At 41.7% G+C, this 24368-nt stretch overlaps 1 protein-coding gene and 1 non-coding gene across 2 annotated transcripts in view; both read right to left on the reverse strand.

Moving 5' to 3' along the window:
- JAZF1 (JAZF zinc finger 1) overlaps positions 1-24368 on the reverse strand; it is a 320674-nt gene that overhangs the window by 247970 nt on the left and 48336 nt on the right. The gene's annotated exons all lie outside the window — the stretch shown is intronic.
- LOC131400720 (U6 spliceosomal RNA) lies at positions 13567-13672 on the reverse strand. The gene has a single exon (XR_009217425.1). It is a non-coding gene; the product is annotated as a U6 spliceosomal RNA (small nuclear RNA).

Raw genomic sequence — 24368 nt, forward strand, 5'->3', positions numbered from 1 at the left:
CATTATATAAAATATTTAGTACAGAATCATCTTTTGAAAAGTATCTATAGGTCCAAAATATGGCTGGAAAAAAGTCTAGAAGGACATATACCAATTTGTGAGCATGATCATCTCTGAGTAGTGTGATTATTATTAATGATTTTAACTTTTTTTCCTTTTGCTTATCTGTTTTTCTAATTTTTCTACAATGAACATCACATATTTGTACAAAAGATATGGGAGACCAAAATTCTCATTCAAACTAAAAAACAAAAAAAAGCACGGGATACTGCGGCTGAAACAGTGAAACCAGTGCAGATATTTACAATACCACCTCCGATGCGAGAAGCACCTGACTAAATAAAACAGCACACAAAAGTCAGGTACAGCCAGAGGACTCTCCTGACAGAAGGAAAGTGAACTTGACCTTGAGCCCTAGCCCAGCTATTTCCCAGCCATGGACCTTGATGAGTCATTCGTCGTGGGCCTGAGTTGATGACTGATTGATAAAATCAGTTTTGATAAATAGCAACATTGACGGTGATGATCACTCCTTCTTCCTTGGAATACTTTGATTTGGCTTCCAGCTCACCCCCCTCCTGGCTTTCCTTCTACCTCAGTGCCAGCTCCTTCTCCATCTCCTTTACGGTTCCTCTACTCTTTCAGTTTCTCATCGTCCCAGTGCCCAGGATTCAACCCTTGACCTCTTCTCCATTCTATCTATTCTCACCTCCGAGGAGATCTCATCCAGTCTATGGCTTCAATTCCATCTATAACCCAACTACTGCTAAATGTCTATCTTGAGTTCTGACCTCTCCCCTGAATTCAAGACTTGAATATCAAAAATTGCCCACTGCAGATAATTATTTGGACATCTAGTAGGCATCTCAAACTTAACATGGCCCAAACTGAGACTGAGATCTCCCTCCAGCTCCCAAAACCTGCTCCTCCCAGTCACCTTAATGATAGCTAATGAGAGCCAAATTCTTCTAGTTGCTCAAGTCAAAAACTTGAGAGTCATCCTTGACTTCTTTCTTTTCCTCCTGCCTAAACCCAAACTGTTGACTCTACCTCTAAAATATACTCAGAACCCTACAACTTCACACCACCTTCATGGCTACCACCCTGGTCCAGGACCATCATCTCCGTCCTGGATATTGCAATAGCCCCCTAATCTGTCTAACCTGCTTCCCTGTTCTAAACACGGCAGCCAGAGTGAGACTTAATAGTCCATCCATCATGTTACTCTTTTGCTCAAACTTCCCAATGGCTCTCCATCTCCCACAGATAAAATGCCAAAGTCCTTGCACGGGCCTACATGTGCACATCCCCTAACTCATCTCCCACTACACTCTTCTTCTTTCACTCCAGCCCCATTGGCATCCCTGCAGTTCCTCAAACATACCAGGCAGGTTCCCACCTCAGGGCCACTGTACTAGCTATTCCCTCTACCTGAAATAGTGTTCTCCCAGATAGTCACCTTCTTAACTCCTGCAGGTCATTCCTCAGATGTCTTCTCACCAAGGCAATTCCTCTACCACACTATTAAGTATTGTGACAAACTCCCCCCACAACACACACTCCCTATCCCCTTTCCTTGTCTTACATTTCTCCATAGCAGTTTCACTACCCTACATAACTTGCATTTCACTCACTTCATTTATTTATGGTCTGTCTCCCACAGCTAATATACAAGTTCCACAAAAGCAGGAATTTTTATTGTTTTGTTCCCGACCTAGTACCTAGAACAGGGCCTGGCACACAGTAGGCACTGAAGAAATATTTATTGAATCAATAAATAGGATTAAATGGTATCTGCCCTTACCTCTCTCAGACTTATATCAGGAACACATGAAATAAGGAATGTGAAAGTAACTACTAAATAATTTGACACAGATCAATATGTGGGTGGTGTTATTATTATCGTTATTATATTGAAGATCCAGATATGGCCTGAATCAGTCATGCTTGAACTAGGATCCCCCCCTCCATGACCCCTGTCCTTTTACTTCTCTATTTTAGTACAAAGATTGGTAACCGAGAATTCCTACAACACTAGGATTCTGGAAAGGATTAGGTTCATAGATCCACTCAATGTCTAACCCTACAAATGATTATCTTAATCACAAGTTGGGATTTTTGTCTTCCCTTGGAGAAGAATTGGGGGGAGAGGAGATTAAAAGATTAAATGTGATCACTTAAGAGTGCAGAGAGTGCCAGATCTCCTTTTATTGGGTGTCAGCAATACCGCTTAACCTCCACGCAGCTCAGGCGAGAGGACACAGTCCTCAACTTTTGCTGGGCCCTAATGATAACTACCATATCTCACCCAGGGTGGATTTCTGTGTCAACTCTCAATGGACAAAAGCTTGGGTTCAACTCAATGATCTCCATCTGGAAACCAAAATACACAAAATACTCTATTAACTCCAGGAGATACAGAAAATAGTATGTTTTATTATGACACGCCAGGAATTCCTTTTGGAGGCACCAAACAGAAATGATACAGAGTTAGATCTCTCTTCTAAATGCAAACGTCTCTCAGCCAGTAGAAAACTCAACTTGAAGATAAATTTGCTAACCTGTATTCCATCTTGGCTAGAATGATTGTTTAAAACTCCTCTCTATGAGTTCCAAAGAAACCATAGCCCTTTAGAGGCCAGTTAATAGTAACTTTTACTTGCAAAACATTTAGTTACTGCAGCTAAACTGCAAAGCATTGTGAATCCTGGTGAGGAAGGTAATTAATCTAATTGAGCTGAACATATAAGGGTTTTCAAGTGGATAAAACTGCATCCTGGGACACCTGAGCCCAGCAACAAAGCCTGCTCCATTCAGGGAACCGGCAGAGGTGAAAGTAAGGCAGTCCTACTGAGCTCACCCTTGAGTTTTACAAGACGATTTCCTTCATCATACCCTCCAGCCCCTTTAGAAAGAAGCAACTTACAAAATTATATCCTATTAACGACCCTAACATCAAAGTTGGAAAACTGACCGATTTAAGACTTAATCAGCTTAATTGTAAGATTTTGCTTGTCAGCGACATACCAAGCCCTACTTGTTCCTCTCACATCATTACATTGAGACTGCATTACCCAAGCAGGAGGAAGAAGAGAGTCAATCAGAAAGAATTACACAAGCTTCTACAGAAAAAGCTTTCACTCTTCACTTCATGTAAGTGACTAATTAGATGAGAATATTGCATCTCATCTTCATCAACCTTGGCTTCTTTTTTCTTCATTAAAAACAAAACGAACAGAAAAACCAAATTATTTTGCATCTGGACTCTCTTCCAGGAGTAACAATGTGTTCCCAAGAAGGATCAGATGGAATGGAAAACTGTTTTAAGGATGACACACAGGCAAGCTCATGATCCATTCTGCTAGGACCCAATCTAAGCACATGTGGAGGTTTTCAGTAGGTATCAAGAATAATCTTCACCGTGGATGGTGTCTTACAGTTTACTTCGGCGTATGAAATGCTTTATTTATTATAGTGAAACCAGAGAAAACGAATGAATCTATATCAGACCAAAGGAATACAAACACAGAAATTTCCTAGTATTGCTGACATGACATTTCTTTCTTCCAAAGAGCAATGATTTTTTTTTTTTCACTTGCTTCTGACTCCACACGGGGTTTGATATTTTCATCACACACAAGTGAGGAAATCTGGAGTTAATGTTCCAATAGCCACTCCTTCCATAAACCTCTCTCAGAGACATGCACCTGGCTTGGTGTGCATCAGTGCCGCCATTACAGCATGTCAGCATGTCAATAAATAGAACTCAAGTGTTACAAGACAACATGAGGTTCTTGAGAGACACAAGATCTGACACATGTTAATACCTCATTATACAACCAGGGCTTTTGCCAAGCAGAAGGAACAGAGGATCACCTCTTAATATAAACATTACAGGCCTTTCTTGCTATGAGGATCAAGTCCAGTATATTTATTTCATTCCCCACATGGTCATTTCCCCCCACTGTAAAAGAGATACAGTGAATAAAAGCTATGTTAGTACAGCATTATGCTTGAGAATTTTAAACAAACCAGTGAGGCAAATCACTTATGGTTTTCATACCAAGCATACCTCTGACAGGCTCCATATAAATACTCCTTTCAGCTCAGAACACCATACATACCATTATGAAAACTGTACTCTGTATGAGCAAGAGACACAAAATTCCACTGGCTTAGGAAATATGAGTTCACATGTTTACACTGCCATCTACCACGCAGGCCCCATGGTCTAGTGGGCTAGCACAAAACTGGGACTGGAGAAATCCGAGGGGTTATAGGACTTCCTCAGTTGCTGACAGGTTTGGAGTTTCGGAAAGTTATTTAAATTATATCCCAATTGTTTTATCCCAGGTAGAGGGAACAAATGTGACTACAAATTTATAACTGCAGCAGAAGCATCTAAACTTTAAGCAGTTCCAAATGACTCAAGCTACAAACATCAAATTAATCTGTTATCTAAATCTCCCAGTCTTACAGGTGTGCTTTTTAATTTGTCCCTCAAATACCAACCAACCCACAAACCTCCCACGAGAGTAAGTTTCCAGCTCCTGCTGAGTGAAGTTATCTTGAGGCATTTCTCATCATGTGCAGAGTTCTACAACCAGTCTCCTGAAGCACTTCTGTATATTTTACAAACCACACACGTACTACGCAAAGATTAAACCATAGAGTAGCCGAGCCAATTCATCTGCGGGGAATACAACCAGGAATAGTGTTCATTTTTGTGCCAGATGACCTAGAGTAAAGAAAAGTGCTTTGGAAGGTGGATAATGTTCTTGGTACCTGAAGTCACTGTGCTTCTCTCCAGATTGATGAAACCTCAGCTGGGGACGTGTTTCACAATATGAAGCATGAAACAGCCAGGAATATAGGGATCCAGTGTCTCCACTGGCCTCAAAAGCCAAAAATTACACTGCAGCAGTTGAAGTCAGAGACCACCACGGCAGACCAGCAGAGACAAGGCAAGATACAAGATTAAGTAAAATGTAGTAACTCAAGGTACACAAACAAAGGAGAAATAAAGGACATGATGACCTCATGGGTTACAATAGTATCAGAACAAAACGCGATTCTATAGCGGGTCAAAGGAAAGGATATACAGTCACCGTTACCATTACTGGACATGCACATCTAACTTAGTTTACTGTCAAAGAACGCCTACAAAGCTCCACTTTCCGATCCTAAAATAGAACTAAAACAATTTCATAGGGATGATTTATTAAACTAACAGTGGCCTTCAAACTAAAACAGAGAGACGTAAGAGTAGAGGCTTTTATATCGCCTCTTACCCAGGCACATCCTGCTTCCCTGAGCTAGAAGAATGCGTGCTCTGTGGGGGTTGAACAATGCCCTCCCCAGGTTGTAGAGGTTCGCTTGGGCTGGATGCAATGACTCTTTCCTTCAGAGAACAGACTTTTTCAGAAAGCAGAGTGATAGTTAGCCTGAGAATACAGCTCAATTCTGCAACCGGTTCTCCACAGCATCTTTACTGCACCCATTTATTAATTCAACAAATATTTATTCAGCACTTACTCTGAGCCAGGTACTGTGCTCTCAGCATTGCTATTTCCTAGCAGACACAGTTGTATCCAGGCACAATTAATTTCTTGGGTGGATTAACTTTCCAACCTCTCTTCATGTTTACCTTTCCAGTGATGCCAAATGCATTCAGTCCCCAAGGTCATCAGCATCCTAGTTTCAAACTAGGACCCTCCCCATGATGCTCTTTTTCTTACATTTTGTTGGCAACAGAGCCCACACCCTTGGTTTCCAAGTTCATCTCTCTAGATAATCAAACCAGCTCCTGTTCTTTGTCTTCCCTCCTCCTGACAGTTGTCTCTATTCCTCTAACATTCGCTTACTCAAGAGCTCATTGATCTAATCATCTCATGAGGCACCTTGATCAGGAATGGCTTTTCCCTTTCCATATTCAGGCAACTCTGACATCCCACCTTTCCCACATGATTCATCTGATAATCTAAGCACTCTCTCTATGTGTATCAATCACTTCCCCATGAAAAAGCATCTGCAATAATAAGAGCACTGAACACTTGATAAAGCACTTCCAATTATACCATCTCAATTAATCCTCAACAACACTGTGAAATAGATATTACTTAACTCATTTTACACACAAGGAAACCAAGGTGTGTACAAATTTGTCCTAGATAACACAGCCAGTGAGTGGCTGAATTGGGACTCAGACCCTGTCAATTGGTTGCTAAATCACGACTGCTTCCATTTATCCCTCTGTCTCTACCAAACAATCAGCCATGCTCAGGAACCAGCCATGAGAAATAGGTAGGATGGAGGGTGCTCACCTTGCCTCGTCTATTGAGGGCCAAACTGGGATAAAAAGTGAAGAAAGAGGCAGCCAAGCCAAAAGAGACAGGAATTTGAGGCCTGGAATCTTTAACGGCCTAAGTGAATTTCAAAGGGTAGGATCCAACTAGGAGTTGTCAGGAAAGGACCTAGAATGAAACTGCAAAGGTTAAATTACGAAGTATATTAGGTATTTTTTAAGGAACACTTGCACATCACACACTAACATAAAAAGGATTAGTAAAAATGAAAACATCCATTTGGCGCCGAAGAGTTAGAATTTAAAAAGAAGCATGGTCAAGAAGAAAAAATTGACTACAAAGAATTCTAATTAGAAGCTTAAAAAAATTAATAGAGCAAGGATTCCAGAATTCTCAAAGAAGGTGGGTTCTGTTAACAGAGTGAGAAAGGGACGTATTTTCTGCCCCAATGTCCTGAATAAGACATGGTGACATGCCCACATGTCCCATAGGGCTGCCTGAGATCTCAGTTATCTGAAATCACGCTCTCCCCTGTGAGCCTTGCCTGGCAGTACCTTTCAATTCCACCCAAAAGTTTTCTGTTTTCCCTTTATTCTTGTGAAGAGCACAGTAGAAAACACAATTGGTAATAGACTTTTTTAAAAAGTAGAGTGGAGGAAATGCTTGAGATCTACTCGGCAAGATGGAGAACCACTCTGATTTTCTTGTCTCCCACTTCCTGAGGGCCTACTGCAGTGGACAACTGCATGTGGTTGAAGACAGTAAGAAACTAATAGTCCATCTCGGCCTATTTGGTGTTTGATAACAATCCGTGTATCCAAGTATTCATAGATAAAGGGATATTCTGTTATTTTTCTATTAGCTAAGTAATGCTAATTCAATGAAATTCAATAAATACTTCCTGTGAATCTACGATAGGCCTGCACTCTTGCCAATTCTGATTATAGGCAAAGAAGTAACAAACAGAACTCACTTGTTTCCATGTTTTTACTGACTATTGGAGATATTTCCCTTTAGGGTTTTGTTTTGTTTGTGTGTTAGGATTTTGTTTTGTTTCTTCATTCATTCATTCATTCATTCATCCATTAAGCTTTTTATTGAAGTACAACATGTAATACGGGATGATCCTGACAAGCAATACAGGTTTTGTGATAAAATGTAAAATTAGGTGTTTATAAATTATCATTCCTTCCTACCACATGACAGCTATATGTCTTTGAATAAGTCACAGCAGTTCTTTGAGGAGGTTCCCCATTAGTTAGAGATGGGTAACAGAATCTACCCTATCGATCTTAAAGTGGTTTTCTGAAAGCCAAATCAAAGGATAGATCTGAAAGTACTTTGTAAATATTATTAGCATGGATATCTATGAATCAGAAAACCTAGTAGCAAAAAGTATAATTAGGGGCCAGCCCAGTGGCATAGTGGTTAAGTTTGCGTGCTCTGCTTCAGTGGCCCAGGGTTTGCAGGTTCGGATCACACAACACTTATCAAGCCATGCTGAGGCGGCGTCCCACATATAAAGTGGAGGAAGATGGGCACGGATGTTAGTCCAGGGCCAATCTTCCTCAGCAAAAAGAGGAGGATTGGCAACAGATGTTAGCTCAGGGCTAATCTTCCTCACACATACACACAAAAAAAGTGTAATTAACTTCAAGAGACTCTCGAGAGGTGTGTGTTCATGTGTGTTATCAGCAAGAGTGGTGGGAATGGCTTTGTGCCCTCTAGGTAGTATTTCCATTATCCAGGTGCAACTATTATTTCTGCAAGCATCTGAGTTCAAGATAGAAACAAAACTTGGGGACAGCTGCCTATATACCTGACCCTGAATTGTGTGGATACTAGGGTGCTGTACCAATATCTAATTTTCTATCATTCCAACTCTAGAGCTCTTTTTTCACTTTGTTCCTGTTCCAAGAGCCTGACTGGCGGAGAAGATACGTGAAATGTCCCAAACCTATGATTTTGTGTTCATGGAGTATCATCACCTCTGCCCTGCTGGTGACAGGAAAGTGGCTGTCTGTGAGTACTTAAAACAAGTACCACTAGGAAAGAACTTTCTGGAAGAAACCTTAGTGGCTTCCAAATTGGCAAGTGAAAGGAACCAAAAGTCAGTGAAGGAAAAGTCACTGACCTAACAATCGAGGGCAGTTTTATTAGCTTCATTCAATGAAGCAAACACTTGGACAAAAAAACTTATTATTCAAACCAGATGCTGATTTTGTAACATTCACTTCAATGATGAACTGTTTTAGTTTTCTTTTATTTTGAATACGTAATATAAAGCAGGCAAACCATGACATTAATAAAGGCACACTTGAAATTTGTAAAGTTGGTTTGAAAAAGAACTGAATGTAGGAAACCTGTTTTCAAAAGTTTATTGCCCAAAGCATTTTTTTTCTTTTTTAATCATGTGACAAAAGAAGTGCAATAGTGGGTTTAAGGCAAGATCAATTATGGGCAGCAATGAAATTACCCTTTAAAGATAATTAGCCCCAAATCTTGATTACTGCCAGCTCGAATTATCTGGTCATAAGGCATATAAAGTACTGCGTTCATCTATCTCAAATAAGAATGGAGGATGGGCTCCTCAAGGTGAGCAGTCAGGTAAGATGGGGAGGCAGAGAAGGGGAACATACAGATCTCAAGGGCCTAAGAGAAAGCAAAATGTTCATAAAAATGTTTACTAAGCGCAAAAGTCACTTTAAAAAAAAGCCTGCTGATAATCTCCCTCTTAAAAATGATTATTCTCTCTCTTGTCAGAAGAATGATGAGGAACAGATCTCAACCCCAGAAAAAAAGCAAGCATTTCTGGTGAGTAAAGCAGCCGAGTGGATCCTGGGAGAAGGTAAGAGCAGACCACGGGGAATGGAGCCCAGAAAGAAGACCTTGGCCTTGGAACATAATCCCCAAGGGAAAGCAGAACACCCCCCTTCTGTTTGGAGGTGGTAGAGCCTTGCTGTGCAGTGTCCGGGTTCTGTCTGACCCAGTGAACTGCTACCCCACAAACAACACAGCGTAGCCACCAGGGGCCTGCTTCTGCTGCTTTTGGGAGACAGAACTAGAGCATTTTAGAGATGGAAAAGATCAACATCATTTTACAAACAAGGCGACTCAGGATCAAGGAGGTAGACTGAATTCTCATGGGACTAACTAATGGCAAAGCCAATTCTCAAACCCACCTGTCCTGACTCCTTACCCACCTCCCTCCCTCCCACAGATGATGGTGAGGCTCCGGAGAGCAGTTACTAAGGACTGCTATTGTTGAGCAATCCCTGCAGTCTGCCACAGTTGTGAAAGGTCACGGTCCTCTTCTGCCTTGGGTGTGTTAATTTGATGATTCGGCGCCAGAGAGTTGCAAAAGAACCATCTACATTTGTATTGGAACTATAAATCTTATTTACCAAAACCTACTATGGGCCAGGCACTGTGTTAGGCACCAGTATTCATTTTCCTTTTGTAATGCTCACAACCTAGGAGGGGTATTACATAACCTCGTTTCACTGAAAAATGAGGTTTAGAGAGGTGACGTAACTTGCTTATGCTCACACCACTAGGTAAGTGGCAATCATGGGTTCAGACCAGTTTTTCTAGCTCCTTGACAACACTGGGCTTTCTACTACACTACTAGCCCTCAAAGTTTTGCCAAAAAAAAGAGCTCTTCATTCACCTGATTACGAGAGCTGCACAAGAAGCTTTGCCTAGTGAAACTATCTGAATCATTATATAATATATGCACCCTGAGCAACGGTAAGGAAGCTTCTAAAATCTGGGTGTAAACATGAGCCCTTTTAGTTACTTAGCTAAGGAGAGAAGTTTCTTGTAAAATTCCAATTTTTCCTTCTAAAAATCTTTGCTTCACAGACCCTGGATGTTCTGTTTATTACTCTTCTTTTCTCTTTTAAGTCCCCACAAGCAGAAGAGAAGGACAATGGGAACCTTAACAACACAGAGACGGTCACCAAAGTAAGAGCCCGTTGACAAGACCGTGGAGAACTTCATTATTCCAGCTCGCAGCCTTCTTGTGGCTGGCAGGCCTCCACTGATGCTTTCACCTTCTGGCAACCACCTGCCACCTTTACCTTCTGGAAACATGGGCAAGTAGCCAGCCTGGAGATTTCTGCTCTCTGACTAAACACAAACACCTCTCATCTTCCAGTCTGAACACAACCCCGAAGACCAGGGCTCACTGAGGGTTTGGTACTACTGATGTCTCTGCAGTGTGTAATCTTCTGTCTGTAGAGAGGCTGGCCCATTTAAAGCTAGAACGTTCCAAAGGGTCCTATTCTTAACCAGTGGAGGACCTACGGGGTTTGAGCTTGCTTTTCTCAATATACAGACCAGACAAATACAAGCGCCAGCCAGGCAAATGGGGCATGGTGTGCTCTCAACAAAACACAACCAACCTCCCTTTCCTAGTGACTTTTTGGAGTTTATTTACTGGCAGTTTCAGGTTCTGGAAATATAAAAATGAATGGGTTCTGCCCCTGAGGAGCTCGCTCACAGTCTGGTGAGGGAGACAATACCCCTGAGAAGGTTAATGGAGGTCTTAGGTGGTAAGCATGAGAACACACAGGTTTACCAAATGCCATAAGGAAATGGGACAGAGGAACTAGGGAAGCTTCATCAAAGAAGGGGCCACATGAACTGGATTTATAAGATGGGTTGGAGTTTTCAAGGTAACGAAATGGAGGTTTATGGACATCGCAAGGAGACAGGATAGCGTGTTTAAAGGCTCACATTTACGAAGGGCCTGCAGTCCAGGGAGTGAAGAAAAGCAATGTTTATATGTAAGAGAAGGTGGAAAACCAGTAAAGGAAGCAGCTCAGAGACCATTACAAAGGGTCTCTATAGGCGTCCAGGAGTCAGAGAAGGTTTTAAACCACATTTAGCTTTTTTTTTTTCTTTTTTTCTTTTTTTAAGAAAGTCATTCTGGCAGACATGCCAAGTGCAGACAGGAGTCTACATCAGCGCTGCACAAAAAAAATAAAATGTGAGCCACAGAGCCAAACCACATATATAATTTTAAATTTTCTAGTAGCAACATTTAAGGTAAGAGAAAAAATAAGTGAAATTAATTTAATAATAGATTTTAACTTCCCAAATCCAAACCATTATTATTAAACATGTAGTCTATATTTTTAAAATTATTGAGATAGTTTACATTCTTTTTTCTCATACTAAGTCTTCTAAACCGACACATTTACAGCACATCTTGATTTGGATGAGCCACATTTCAAGTGCCCAAAATCCAGATGTGGCCAGTGGTTACCATTATTGGACAGCACAGCTCTAGATAAACCAAATACAAGACCCACTTAGGAGGCTGTAGCCAAGAGTCCAAACAAGAGATGACAAAGGTCGGGGCAGATACTTCCTCAGACATAGGCTAAACTACCACTGAAATGCAAGTTTACAAACACGTAACTTATTTTTTGTTTTGAATAGGGAATAATTCACATGGTTCACAGATGTGATACAACAGGGTATACAACAAACAGTGCTGCTCCTACTCTTTTCTGTCTGTCTACTCCATCCCTATCCACCCCACCCCCCACCCACCCATTAAAAGTAAGCATTTTTACTGAGTTTCTTTTGTTTATCCTTTCAATGTTTCTTCATGCAGATACAAGCATATATGAATATCAGCTCATATTTTGTCCCCTCTCTACACCAAAGGTCTCATACTACATGTTCTGATCTACACTTGTTTTTTTTCATTTAATAACATATCTTGGAGATCTTTCCATATCACTGCATAAAGATGTTCCATGTTTTCTAAGTGCTACACCATTTTCAATTGTATGGATGAATCATAGTTTATTTCACCAGTCTCCTACTAGTGGATATTTGAATCGCTTCCAATCTTTTCTATTACAAACAATGGCTACCTCAATAAAAAAAATAAATTAAAAAAAACACAATGGTCTAATGAAAAACCTCCTATATACATCACTTTATACGTATTCAGATGTACCTGCAGAGAAAAATTACCAGTAGCTAAATCGCTGGGTCAAAGGGTAACTGTATTGGCAATCTTGATAGAGTCTGCCGTATAGTTTAAATTTGCATTTCTCTTATTATGTCTGAGTCTGAAGATCTTTTCTTAGGTTTAAAGACAAAATCTGCACTTCTTGTTCTGTGAATAATCTGTTCATGTCCTTTGCCTGTTTTTCTACTGGTCTGCCAGTCATTTTCTTATTCATTTGTAGGAGCTCTTTATATAGAGAGGTAAGCCCTTTGTCCATTGCAAATATTGTTTTCCCTGATTGTCATTTGTCTTTTGAATTTGCTTATTGTGTTTTTTACCAAGTAAAATTTTTAATCTGAATTTAGTCAAATTTATAAATCTTTTTCTTTTATGGTTTCTGAAATTTGAGTCATATTTTAAAAAGCCTTCTTACTTCAAAGTTATAAAGGAATTTACCCATTTTCCTCTAGTCCTTTTATGATTTTAAGCAGATATGAATATCTACTCAAATTTTGAAATCCTTATTAAAAATATCATTTCTCACTTTTCCCAACTGAGGTAGACCAGACATTTTATGAATTGCCTTCCTGATTTCTCCCTTCTTTCTTTGCCATAATGCTTTTGAATATCACATTCATCATTATATAAAATGAACTAATCAAGATGGAGTTTATTTTTAATGGTATGAGTTATAGAACCAACCTCATCTTTCTCCAGATAGCTACCCACTTGGTTCAATACCATATACTAAAAACTTCATCATTATCCCATTGAAAACACAATTTTTAAATACTCTTCTATTTGTGTAGACAGAAACCTGGATTTTTATAAACTCATGGTTCTAATTCTCTGGTCTAGACACTACAGAGGTAAATATAATTTATGCTATTCAATTATTGATGGGAACTGCCAAGTTTTGCAAAACTGCATTCCTACAGCAATGTTTTTACTCCCACATCATCATCGATATCTTTTAAGCAGATGCTTGACTTGAAGAGATATACAGACATAAACTGCCATTGAGAAGCTGACAATTTGGAGGCTGCTAAATTATTTTTTCACAATTAATTTGTTTAAAAGGCAAGCAACACAACACAATTAAAGTCTGGCAAAACTCTCATCAGAATCCTGGTTTACCCAAGTTCATTTTATATCATCACCAGCGTCGTATTCAAAAGAATTACAGCAAAGAAAGAAAGGAGGTAGAAAACAGGTGATTCAGAAAATATCTAGTCCACCTCAGCTGGAAAAGTGAAAAATGATATTTTTTTGAGTTTCATAAAGACAAATAAAAATATGGACTGCCTCACAAATTTGTGTGTCATCCTTGCACAGGGCCATGTGAATCTTCTCAGTATCATTGCAATTTTAGTGTATGTGCTGCCAAAACAAGCATGGAAAATGATATTCTTTAACAAGGACTGAACATTCCCAATTACTTCTATTCAAAAGTTTCTAGTAAATTGGAATTTTTAAGGTAAAAATGAGGCAGGTATAGTATTCTATGATAAATGCCCTTTTACTCCAATATTAACTCAAACCCTCTGTATTAGCATCTTTCAAGTTTTATTCAATTGACGCATATTAGACATATTTCCCTGTCATTTGAGGTTGTAAAATTAGTTATCATAGTTCCGTTTCTAAGAGAGATTTAGACAGACACACACACACACAGAAACACACACACACACACAGTTATGAGTGGTATATCCTTCAAAAATCGGAAGGGGATCAGTTCCTACAGAGGATGCTCATGTATTAGGCACACATTTCACATAGGTGATAAGAGTACCAGAAAAATAACAATGGCAACAAAATGATCCTATGTAAGAAATAAAGGAAATGCTGATGAAGTGGGTCAGGAGAATCCTGTGGAGTAACAGCTCCCCCAGACATGACCAAAGTGTAGCTTCTAAGACCTCTGAGATGTTTCTAAAAGAGACAGCTGAAGTGGAAGCCAACAGCCCTGTGAACGAAGAGACCATGGTCACGCTCCTCCTGGGGTGGTCTCCCTATCTCCCTACCTCCTCCCAAACCCGCTGCTTTCCAATCAACCTGCAGACTCAAGAGAAGGCCTCACAAACCTGATCTCGAGCCCTGAGACCATCTCTTGGCTTTCAACCTGTTTTCAACTTGCAAGTGCCTAATGGAGGCAATTCACCCCCATATCACAGCTTAGTATTTTTATTTTTATTTTTTTTGTGAGGAAGATCAGCCCTGAACTAACATCCACGCTAATCCTCCTCTTTTTGCTGAGGAAGACCGGCTCTGAGCTAACATCTATTGCCAATCCTCCTCCTTTTTTTTTTCCCCCCCCAAAGCCCCAGTGGATAGTTGTATGTCATAGCTGCACATCCTTCTAGTTGCTGTATGTGGGACACGGCCTCAGCATGGCCGGACAAGCGGTGCGTCGGTGTGCGCCCGGGGTTCCAAACCCGGGTCGCCAGCAGCGAAGCGCGCGCACTTAACCGCTAAGCCACGGGGCCGGCCCCACAGCTTAGTATTTAAAACTAACCATTGATGCCCACTGCCCCTCCCCTCCAACAAAACACTACCTTGCTTCCCCTGTCTATATCAATAATATTATCACTTTCCAATTTGCCTGGACTCCTTCACACCTCACACCTTAGGCATCTTCTGACTGTTCACACCCTGTGATGGCCACTCACCAAGTCTTTCTCTGTGAAGTCCCCACCCTGCTCTTCCTTTTTGTTCCAAGGCCACTCATCTATTTCAGGGCCTCCTCAGGACCCTGTGCCTACTTCATAATCTCTTAACTGGTTTCCTTACTCCCCCAGTTACAAACGATTCTATATAAAATTGCCATGAACTCTTCCCAAACGGTACTTTCTCCCAAACCTCTAATGTTCCCCATTACATACATGACAGCCTGAAGTCATGTCACTGATGATTTCATTCATTCAACAAATATTTATGGAGTCCTACTTTTCGCCAGGCACTATTCTAGGCATTTGGGACACATTAATGAACAGACAAAAACTCCTGCTTAATCTCGTCTTTCCCTGCCCTTCATCTCACTAGTCCCCTAGACAACTGTAAACATATCTATAAATAAATCTATACCAGAAGTTATATTCTGGTATATTTATATATTCAGTGATGCCTAACAGACCTCTACTACGTGTTGGATCCAGTAGTGAGCAAGACGGATGTAGTCTTCCATTTGTCCCACTCTGGCCTTCCCTCACCTTCCTGTTCGGAATGCCTTCTCCTTCCCTCATCCTCTAAACCCTGCCCATCCTGAAATACACAATCCAACCCTCCAACTTCCATAAAGACTCCCCTGGGAACTCACACCCACGGCAGGGGCCATCAGTCCCTTTCCGTCTTGCGACATCCCTTTTCTTGTAAAGTGCTTGTGGTTTTCTCTTTTCTTTTTTCGTGCTTTTCATGGATTTAATGAAACTCCCTAATTAGAGTATAGATCTTTGAGGTCCAGATGCTTGTTCTCTTCTTTGCACTCCCTAATAGAATTCCATAACCACAGAACATTAGAGCCAAAGGAAACCTCTGACACCAGTTCATCAAAACCATCTTGCTGCTGAAAAAGTTGAAGCATAGAGAGTTTAAGTCATAGTATCAAGTGCTAAAAAAGAAAAAAAAAAAGTGAATAACTGAATGGCAGACGGGCAGGCATCCTTCCCTTTGTCCCTCGAGGTCGAGGAAGACGTCTTAAGTGCTAATTACAGGCAGTTCTTTTCCCCTGGAATCCATGCACATGTTCCCAAGCTGTCTGATGACTTGCTGAGAGCTACTGCCCAGCTGAGGCCTAACTAACCTGGAAAAGCCACCGCAACTGGTGGATTTGCCCAGTTCTGCACTGTTGGCCTCTTTGCAATTCTCCACTTCCTGCAGATTGCTTGAGACCTCAGTGATGCTAAACGGCTAAACCCTAAGCCCATAGATTTTCCAGATTCCAGACTGCTCTCCCCTCACTGCCCCCATGAAATTCGGGGCTCCACGCATCCTGCTTTACCTTCCTCTCTGGCCAGGAGGCTGACCCCCGTGAGAGCCAGAGAGAGCTCTCTGAAGGAGGTGGCCACTTAGACCAGGAGTACCCAGGTAGAGGTAAAATGCAGATGCAATTAAAAGTATCTACAAATGCAAAATAAGAATAACCCTGTGAGGGCCGGCCCCGTGGCTTGGCGGTTAAGTGCACGCGCTCCGCTGCTAGCAGCCCGGGTTCGGACCCGGGGTGCGCACCGACGCACCGCTTCTCTGGCCATGCTGTGGCCGCGTCCCACATACAGCAACTAGAAGGACGGGCAACTATGACATACAACTATCTACTGGGGCTTTGAGGGGGGGAAAAAAAAAAGAATAACCCTGTGAGAAGTATAATTAGAAACAGGCTCGTAGAGCCCAGAAGTCATCTACAAAACTATGAGATGGAGCATGATATATAAATGCCAGGATTTTTAACATGAGCTCCATTTCTATTCCCCTACATCCATGTGATTTCTTCCCCACTATTCATACGAAACCCAAGGGGAAATCATGTTTTCCTTCCACTCCTTGTGCCTACTGAAATGGCAATGTGTGCTCAATAATGTTTCCTCAATCTCCTAAAAGTGAAAGACCAGTTTATCCTTTGCTCAAGCTGAAAAAAGTCAAATTTAACAGATGCGCAGTCGTGCACATGTGGCCAATGTAGATAAGAGTGTCTCCTGTTTGTACGTTTCTCTGTGGGGGCTGGAAGAACTGATAGTACTTAATTGGCCGCAGATTATGAAGCCCACGGTCACCAAATTAGACTGGAGGTAATTGCCCCTCAGATGTTGTTTTAGGCAGCTGTTCCATTATTCACAAGTAAATCTGTGCCCTCAATTTATAATAATCCTTTGATGTTGTAGTCTTTTGGTATAGCTGAATGCCATAACCTTGGAAGCCATCAATAGTTCTCTCTTAAGCTATCTTCAGACCCAGAGGATAGTTTGGTGGCAATACACACACAGGAAGAAACTCTTGGTTAAGATCAAAGAATATTCCTTACATTTATGAAAACCTTCAAAATATAGAGACTTCCCACCTAACAGCAGCCAGCAAGTGGTCTTGTTTATTTCTATTTAAGTAAATGAGTTTTTTTTTTTTTTTTTTTTTTTTTTTTTTTTTTTTTGGTGAGGAGATCAGCCCTGAGCTAACATCCGCCAATCCTCCTCTTTTTTTGCTGAGGAAGACGGCCCCTGGGCTAACATCTGTGCCCATCTTCCTCCACTTTATATGGGACGCCGCCACAGCATGGCTTACCAAGCAGTGCGTCGGTGCGCGCCCGGGATCCGAACCAGCGAACCCCGGGCCGCCGCAGCGGAGCGCGCGCACTTAACCGCTTGCGCCACCGGGCCAGCCCCAGTAAATGAGTTTTTAAAAGCAGGAAAAAACATTCTAAGCTCCAATTTAAATCTTCTTCTATCTGATTTTAGCTTCATTGGGGAAAGAAATAAAGATTCATGGCTGAACCAAAACCAGATGACATACGAGTTCTTCAGTCAGAGATACAGCTGCCAGAATCTTCTCTAATGTGCTCCCAACCTACTGTTCCAGCTTCTCCCTCCATTCCTCCCCTGCAGACAGGACATCTTTCACCCAGTCAGGACTGCCCACTATGTCCAGAACACACTCTGCTGCTCAGCTTATGTGATTATCTGAACCTCACTTACTAGAACAGGGCCACTGTGACCTAGGTTGGCCTAACAATAACTGCTGACCCAGACCATGGGCTGGCACTCTTTCTGGTTTCTCCTGCCTTGAGCTGGGACAGGTTCAGGCAACTAGGGTGAGACTGGGCCAGCGGGCAGGATTTAAGGGGCCCTCCCAGATCTGCAGAGGAGGAAGAGACAGGCTGGGGGTCTGCTGGGCCTGAGATGACAGTGCAGCCAGCCTTCCATTAGTCCACCAGACCTGAACAGTTGTAACACTAATGTATCACTGCTTCTAAGGTTAGGTCAACTCTGGAGCATCACCCACCAACACTGCCCATTCAGTAACACAGCATTCATTTGTTCATTCATTCATTCTCTATTTAATGAGTCCCTGCCTAGGTGTGAGCACATACATCTCAACATGGCAAATCTAGTAAACTCCCAGTTAGCCTGAACCCACTGAAGTATGAACTTCCATTAACTGGAATGATGGGGTTCCTTCCTATAAGTGACATTTCAGCCACACACCAAATTATGATATTCTATCTAAAAATGCCTCTCCCTCTTCTCTACCAGAGGAAATCAGTCACAGTTATTCGTAAAGATACAGGTGTCACTTCCCTAGGAAGCCTTTTCCAACTCCTCTAGTCTTCCTAGAAGGCTTTCCAGCTACATCTCTTACTACATCCTCCTTTACTTTCTTTTCTAGCTACACTGTCCTTTTCTCAGTTCATGCCTTCCACGTTAAGCTCCTTTCTGCCTCAGGGCCTTTGGACATGCAGTCTGCTCTCCTGAAATGTTCCTGCCTATATTCTAACTTATGACCACCCCCAGCACCACACCCCTACTGCTCACCCCTTCAGCAAGGTAAGCCTCACCACCCTTCAGATCTCAGTTGAACCAGGAAAGCCATCCCCGATCCCCACCATTACTCACCCTCATAATCTCACATGCCTTTCCTTTCCTGCACTTATCAAAGCTGTACTGTCGGATCTGTGATATTATTTGATTAAAATCTATTTCATCACTAGACTATAAGCTCTATAAGACTAGAGACCACGACCTTTTTTATTTATCATTGTAACCACAGTGACCAGCACAGTGACACACAGTAGGCTTAGTAAGTATTAGCTGAATGAATCAATAACCTTCTCTACAGTATTTGTGTCACTCAATTCCAATTGCCCATTTGTGTACTGGCCCCAAAGCCTGGCCCCTGCCAGCCATCTCAGAGCCAAACACTTCTCCACAATTCATTTACAAAGGGAAATGGACATTTATCCCTATGGCCTATCCGTTGTATATCCACGTCTAGTAGCAATGGAGAATAAAAATAAGGATCTTAAGAGCCTAAGGTTGATGATCCTCATGTACTACTAAGGTCATGAAAAAGTGGCCTTAGAATATATCCAAAAAGGTTGAAATAAAAACTAAAAATAAGGAGGAGGGTGTTAAGTATTACTAAGTGTTTCTGACGAACTCTGACCTAACCAGAAAAGTCATAACCAAAGAACCCCATTTCCTGACTCCTTTTCGGATGATGTGTCAGTTGTGTTGACCACTGAGTAGGAACCAAACTGAGTGAAGTGAAGACAGAAATGTGCCATGTGCATCTTCTGGGTTAGTGCCCGTGATGGGCTGAATCGTGTCCCCCAAAAATTCATATGTTGAAGCCCTAACCCCCAATACCCCAGAATGTGACTATATTTGGAGAGAGGGCCTTTAAAGAGAAATTAAGTTAAACTGAGGCCCTTAGGGTGGGTTCTGATCCAATCAGACTGGTGTCCTTATCTCAGAAGAGCAGACTGGGACACAGATACACACAGACGGAAGACACAGGGGGAAGACACAGGGAGAAGGCAGCCACCTGCAGGCCAAGGAGAGAGGCCTCAGAGGAAACCAACCCTGCCGGCACCTTGATCTTGGACTTCTAACCTCCAGAACTGTGAGAAAATATATTTCTATTGTTTAAGCCACCCAGTCTGTGGCATTTGTTATAGCAGCCCTGGTAACCAATATAGTGCCCAAGCAGTTCTGGAGGGAAAAGGAAGGAATGTTTGCCAAGTATCCACGGCCCACCCCACACTTTACAATCCTACGTGTCGTCTTCTCCTCAGGGCCATCCTTTCTTCTCTGTGTGACAAATGAGGACACTGAGGCACAAGGCCAGAGGGGGCTGAGCCAGAATCTGACTCCAGGGCTATCTGCTTCCAAATTCCATGTCCTCTTTTGCACTATACTTTTAGATCCAGAAGACCAAAGTGGAATATAAAATATGAAAGCAGATTCTAATTTGCTTTATTTAGCCCTTAGAAAATGGGTGAGATCACCATTTTAGCTAAGTTGAAGAACCAGATGCATTTGTATGCATCACCCAAATAAAGTGATTGAAATACTGTGAAACAGATGTGAATAGAAACTAATTTTGTTTTTTAATGAGCGTTTTCACCAGATCAATACTACAAAATGCTAAGCTGCAAAATGTCATTACAATTTAAATGCAACTGCCCAGTTGATTGGTTCAAAGAGGCACTTCTAGTCGCTAAAAATGTATTTTCTCTTCATAAGAGCAGGAGTCTATTATGTAAAATCAAGTCATGAAAATTTTAATTGCACTGCGTAAGGGACAGAACCTGGTCTAGCCTCCAAACCATGGAAAGGCAGAGAGAAACAAAATGCAGCTGAATGCTTAATCAGCTGTCTGTCACTTTCTGAATAGTGACTAATATTCTAATTATTAGTCACCACACTGAGAAGGTGCAATTATGGAACAGGAGCGATTGCTTTAATTTTTTTTGTTGTTGTTAACCCACAATTTGTGAGGCCTTCACAAAAATACAATTTAAGTCCCCATAAGCTATGGAGGAAAAAATGATTAACAGTTGAAATTCAGTCGCCCCCCAAAGGACTAAAAAAAAAAAAAAGCTTTGAAGTTGTATTGACAGATATGACTAACAACTATAATCACAGAAATAAATTCAGTAAAACGATAATTTATCTGTCACAATTTACCGAGGGAGAAAAAGCGTAGCCCAAGCAGCTGAATTGTGAAGTTAAATGAAAGCAAAGATAGAACTCCATTTTTAATGAAATGTAGAGCATTATTAATTGGTTTCCTAGCAACAGCCTGGCTAAAATTACTTAACATGTCTGCTCAATCATATGCAAATATGAGTGTTATCCCTTAAATGTTGATTATAGTTTGTCTTTTCAGATGCAAATCCAATGTGTAAAGTGAATGTAAATGTTGACAATGCCAATACAAAAAAATCCCCTGATTAACATCATTCTGGTGTTCAAAGCACCAGACTTGAGGATCTTCCCTTTCGAAGGACTGCAAGCTGCTTGGGCTGCCATCTTCCTTTACCTGTCCTCCCTGCCTCACCTTACCACTGTCCTCACCCCACTGCAAGCATCAGAGATAACTAACAAAATGATATTGCCGGGCCTGGCCGCACTGCACTGCAATTATTTCTCATCAGTGCTAAACGATGGATGGATGATGCTTTCAGCTTAGAGTTCAATCAGATGATGCAACGATGCAAGAGGCCTGCCGACCCAGCACCAAGGTTGGTCTCAAGTTTGGTTTTGCAGATAAAACCAGACCTTTGGATGATTCCATCAGAACTCAAGCAGACAAATTCCCTTCAAAACTGCCAAATAAGGCACTCTTCTTCAGCTTTACGCTGGCCTTATCCTGCAGTTCAAGAGCAGCTTGGGAACAACCATGTTCCACAGACAACAGAGACACTAAGAAGGGGTGCCTCCAGGGACAGAGGGCATGTAGCCCCCTCATAATCACCATCAGGCCCCAAAGCCTCCCTAACAACACACCACTCCAAGCAAAAGCAATGTGCTTGCTATGCTTTCACTTATTCATGCAACAAATATTTATTGCATAATTACAGTTTGTCAGTCATGATCTAGGCGCTGGAGAGACAGCAGTGAATAAGAAAAAGTCCCTATGTTCATCTGTTTTAGTGCAGGGAAGAGAGAAATAAATCAAGAAATACATAAACAATAAAATTTCAGGTAGTGATTAAAAATAGGAAGAAAAAAAGTAGCTTAAGGAGGAGAGGGGGATGGGCAGGGCTGGATGGACCATAATAGATAAGGCCTCTCACAGGTTGTCTTCTGTACAGATTTAAAAGAAAAGGAACAAGCCAGGCACAGGTGGGGGAAAGCAAGTCCGCACCCTGGGGCAGGAAAGAGCTTGGGACAACAAGAGGGCCAGGGGGGTTAAGTATGATGAGGAACAGAAAAGTGGGGGGGAGGGGGGGTTGTTTGATGTGAGAAATACAGCTTTGAGCCAAGACCTAGACCACCTTTCAACAAGACTGCATCCCTAAGCCTGCATCGGTGACACTACTGTCTCTAGGTCCACCTTAGGAGTATACTTCAGGACTAAAAGATGGAGGGTAAGTTTGCCATATGTGGGAGGAAAGAGGAGAGGGTGAGTCCCATTGAACCCTAAAGGTCCTTTCCTCTGTAGGTCAAGGCTCAGTCCCCTTCTGACCCCTGAGAATCTTGCTAGCCAATTGGAAAGTACATTCTTGAACTGATCTCCCCTAGAGGAGGTGGGGTGGGCTTTTCTGGCCAAAGACCCTGTCTGCAAGCCTCCAAAGGTTGGGAAATAGACAAACACTTTGTTCCAAACACTCAGTCAAGGCTCTGGGATATCCCAGGCAGTAGTCAGCAGCTCAGGACATGTATTCCAAGAAATTCTGAAACATGCTTATGAAGAGGATTGACAACGATTCTACAGACAGCTCCATTCCAGGCCAAGGATCCCCAGACTAACCTTATGAGTACTGGCTGGGCCAAGGGAAAATGGACAGATTCTTCTCCCAAAACATCAAACTCTGGCCTTGTAAGCCAGGCCTTAAGTCTCTGAAGTCTTTAAGAATTACTATTAAATGCAAATGACCTTAAGAGAAACAGGTGAAACCATAGGTGTTGCACATCTGGGGGTGGGGTGGGGCTGGGGGGCTTAGTTTGGGGCACAAAGATGTCCAGAGGACTGTGGAAGTGGGATGGGACCTAGTCTACCTGGTTGGCCTAGAATGGACCTGCTTCAGGAATGGTTTGCAGAGGAGTCGCCATACCTGTCTGCATGATACAAACTTCACCAGGCTTGCCTTAATTCATATTAACCCTTAAAGAGAAACACCAATAGTATTTCATTTAGCTTGGGAGTCTAAAAAGAAAAAACAGAGCCAAACAGTTTAATTTCATCAAAGTGGAGGTAAATGTAAAAAAGTCACCACCACTCAATTAGAAAAAGGATAACCTTCTATTTGCAGCATCTAATCATAGTTCAAGGAGGCTATATTAAATTGTGAGTTAAAAACCAAACAGGTTGTACATGTGACTGTGGTCCTGGTCACTGAAACGTTTCTTTTAGCCCAGTGGTTCTCGAAGCAGCATCAGCCATACCTGGGAATTTATTAGGAATGCATATTCATAGGCCTAGCCCCATGCTTAGTGAATTAGAAATCTGGCAGTGGGCCCAGAAATCTTTGTTTTAACAAGCCCTCCAGGTGATTCTATGCATGCTAAACTTGAGAGCCACCTTTTAAGGCCAATTCAGCAAGATAGTGTATGTCTGAGTTTATACTTAGCACTAACTTACTGCAAATTATTTCAATCAATAGGAAACCAGGGAGAGTTGCACTGTACCTTCAGCAGGATGGCATGCATTCAAAATAAACACACCAATTGTGTGAATTCCTGACACAGTAACTTTTTCCAAAGAATGCACCACTCAGAACACAAGATGCTGATTTACTGATTTCTTAAGATAACCTAACCAATTGTTCCGGCTAAGAGAGAAATGAAGAGAAGAAGGTTAGTTATTCTTTAGGAAATTCAAGTTTGATGTAGCCTTCTGAGAGCAGCTTTGATTATCACTGAGTGCTCTGATCGAATGCTAGTCTCTCTTTTCAGACCCGTTCCAGCACGGTCAGGAGTCCATCCTCCACAATGGGGGCTCTCTCGGGTGGACAGAGGGTCTCACAGGAGGACTCACTGTACACACTCCAAAAACCTGTGCTGAATGGATGACTCGCTCTAATTCTTACATTTTAGAGGGAATATTTAGTCTTTTTAGTGTTCCTGACAATAAAATGTATGTTACGCCACCATACGTTCATTAAAAACTTTGAACACGAAAATAGAGTCTAGAAGATGCTTTAATCATTATAGAATAAATATAGATGAGGAAATCTACAATCAGAAGGGTGAATCTCAAATTTAACTGTGCATCAGAATCACTTGTGATGCCTGATAAAAATGCAGACGTTGTGAATCAGAACATTTTGATTCACGTGAGTTGGGGGCCAGCATTCGCCTTTTGAATAAGCATGCCCAGGTGATTCTGATGGAGGTATTTGTATTTAAATAGTAACTTCTCCAGTTTTCAAGGGGTGTTAA

Source organism: Diceros bicornis, chromosome 3 (assembly GCF_020826845.1).
Source record: "Diceros bicornis minor isolate mBicDic1 chromosome 3, mDicBic1.mat.cur, whole genome shotgun sequence".
NCBI lineage: Eukaryota > Metazoa > Chordata > Mammalia > Perissodactyla > Rhinocerotidae > Diceros > Diceros bicornis.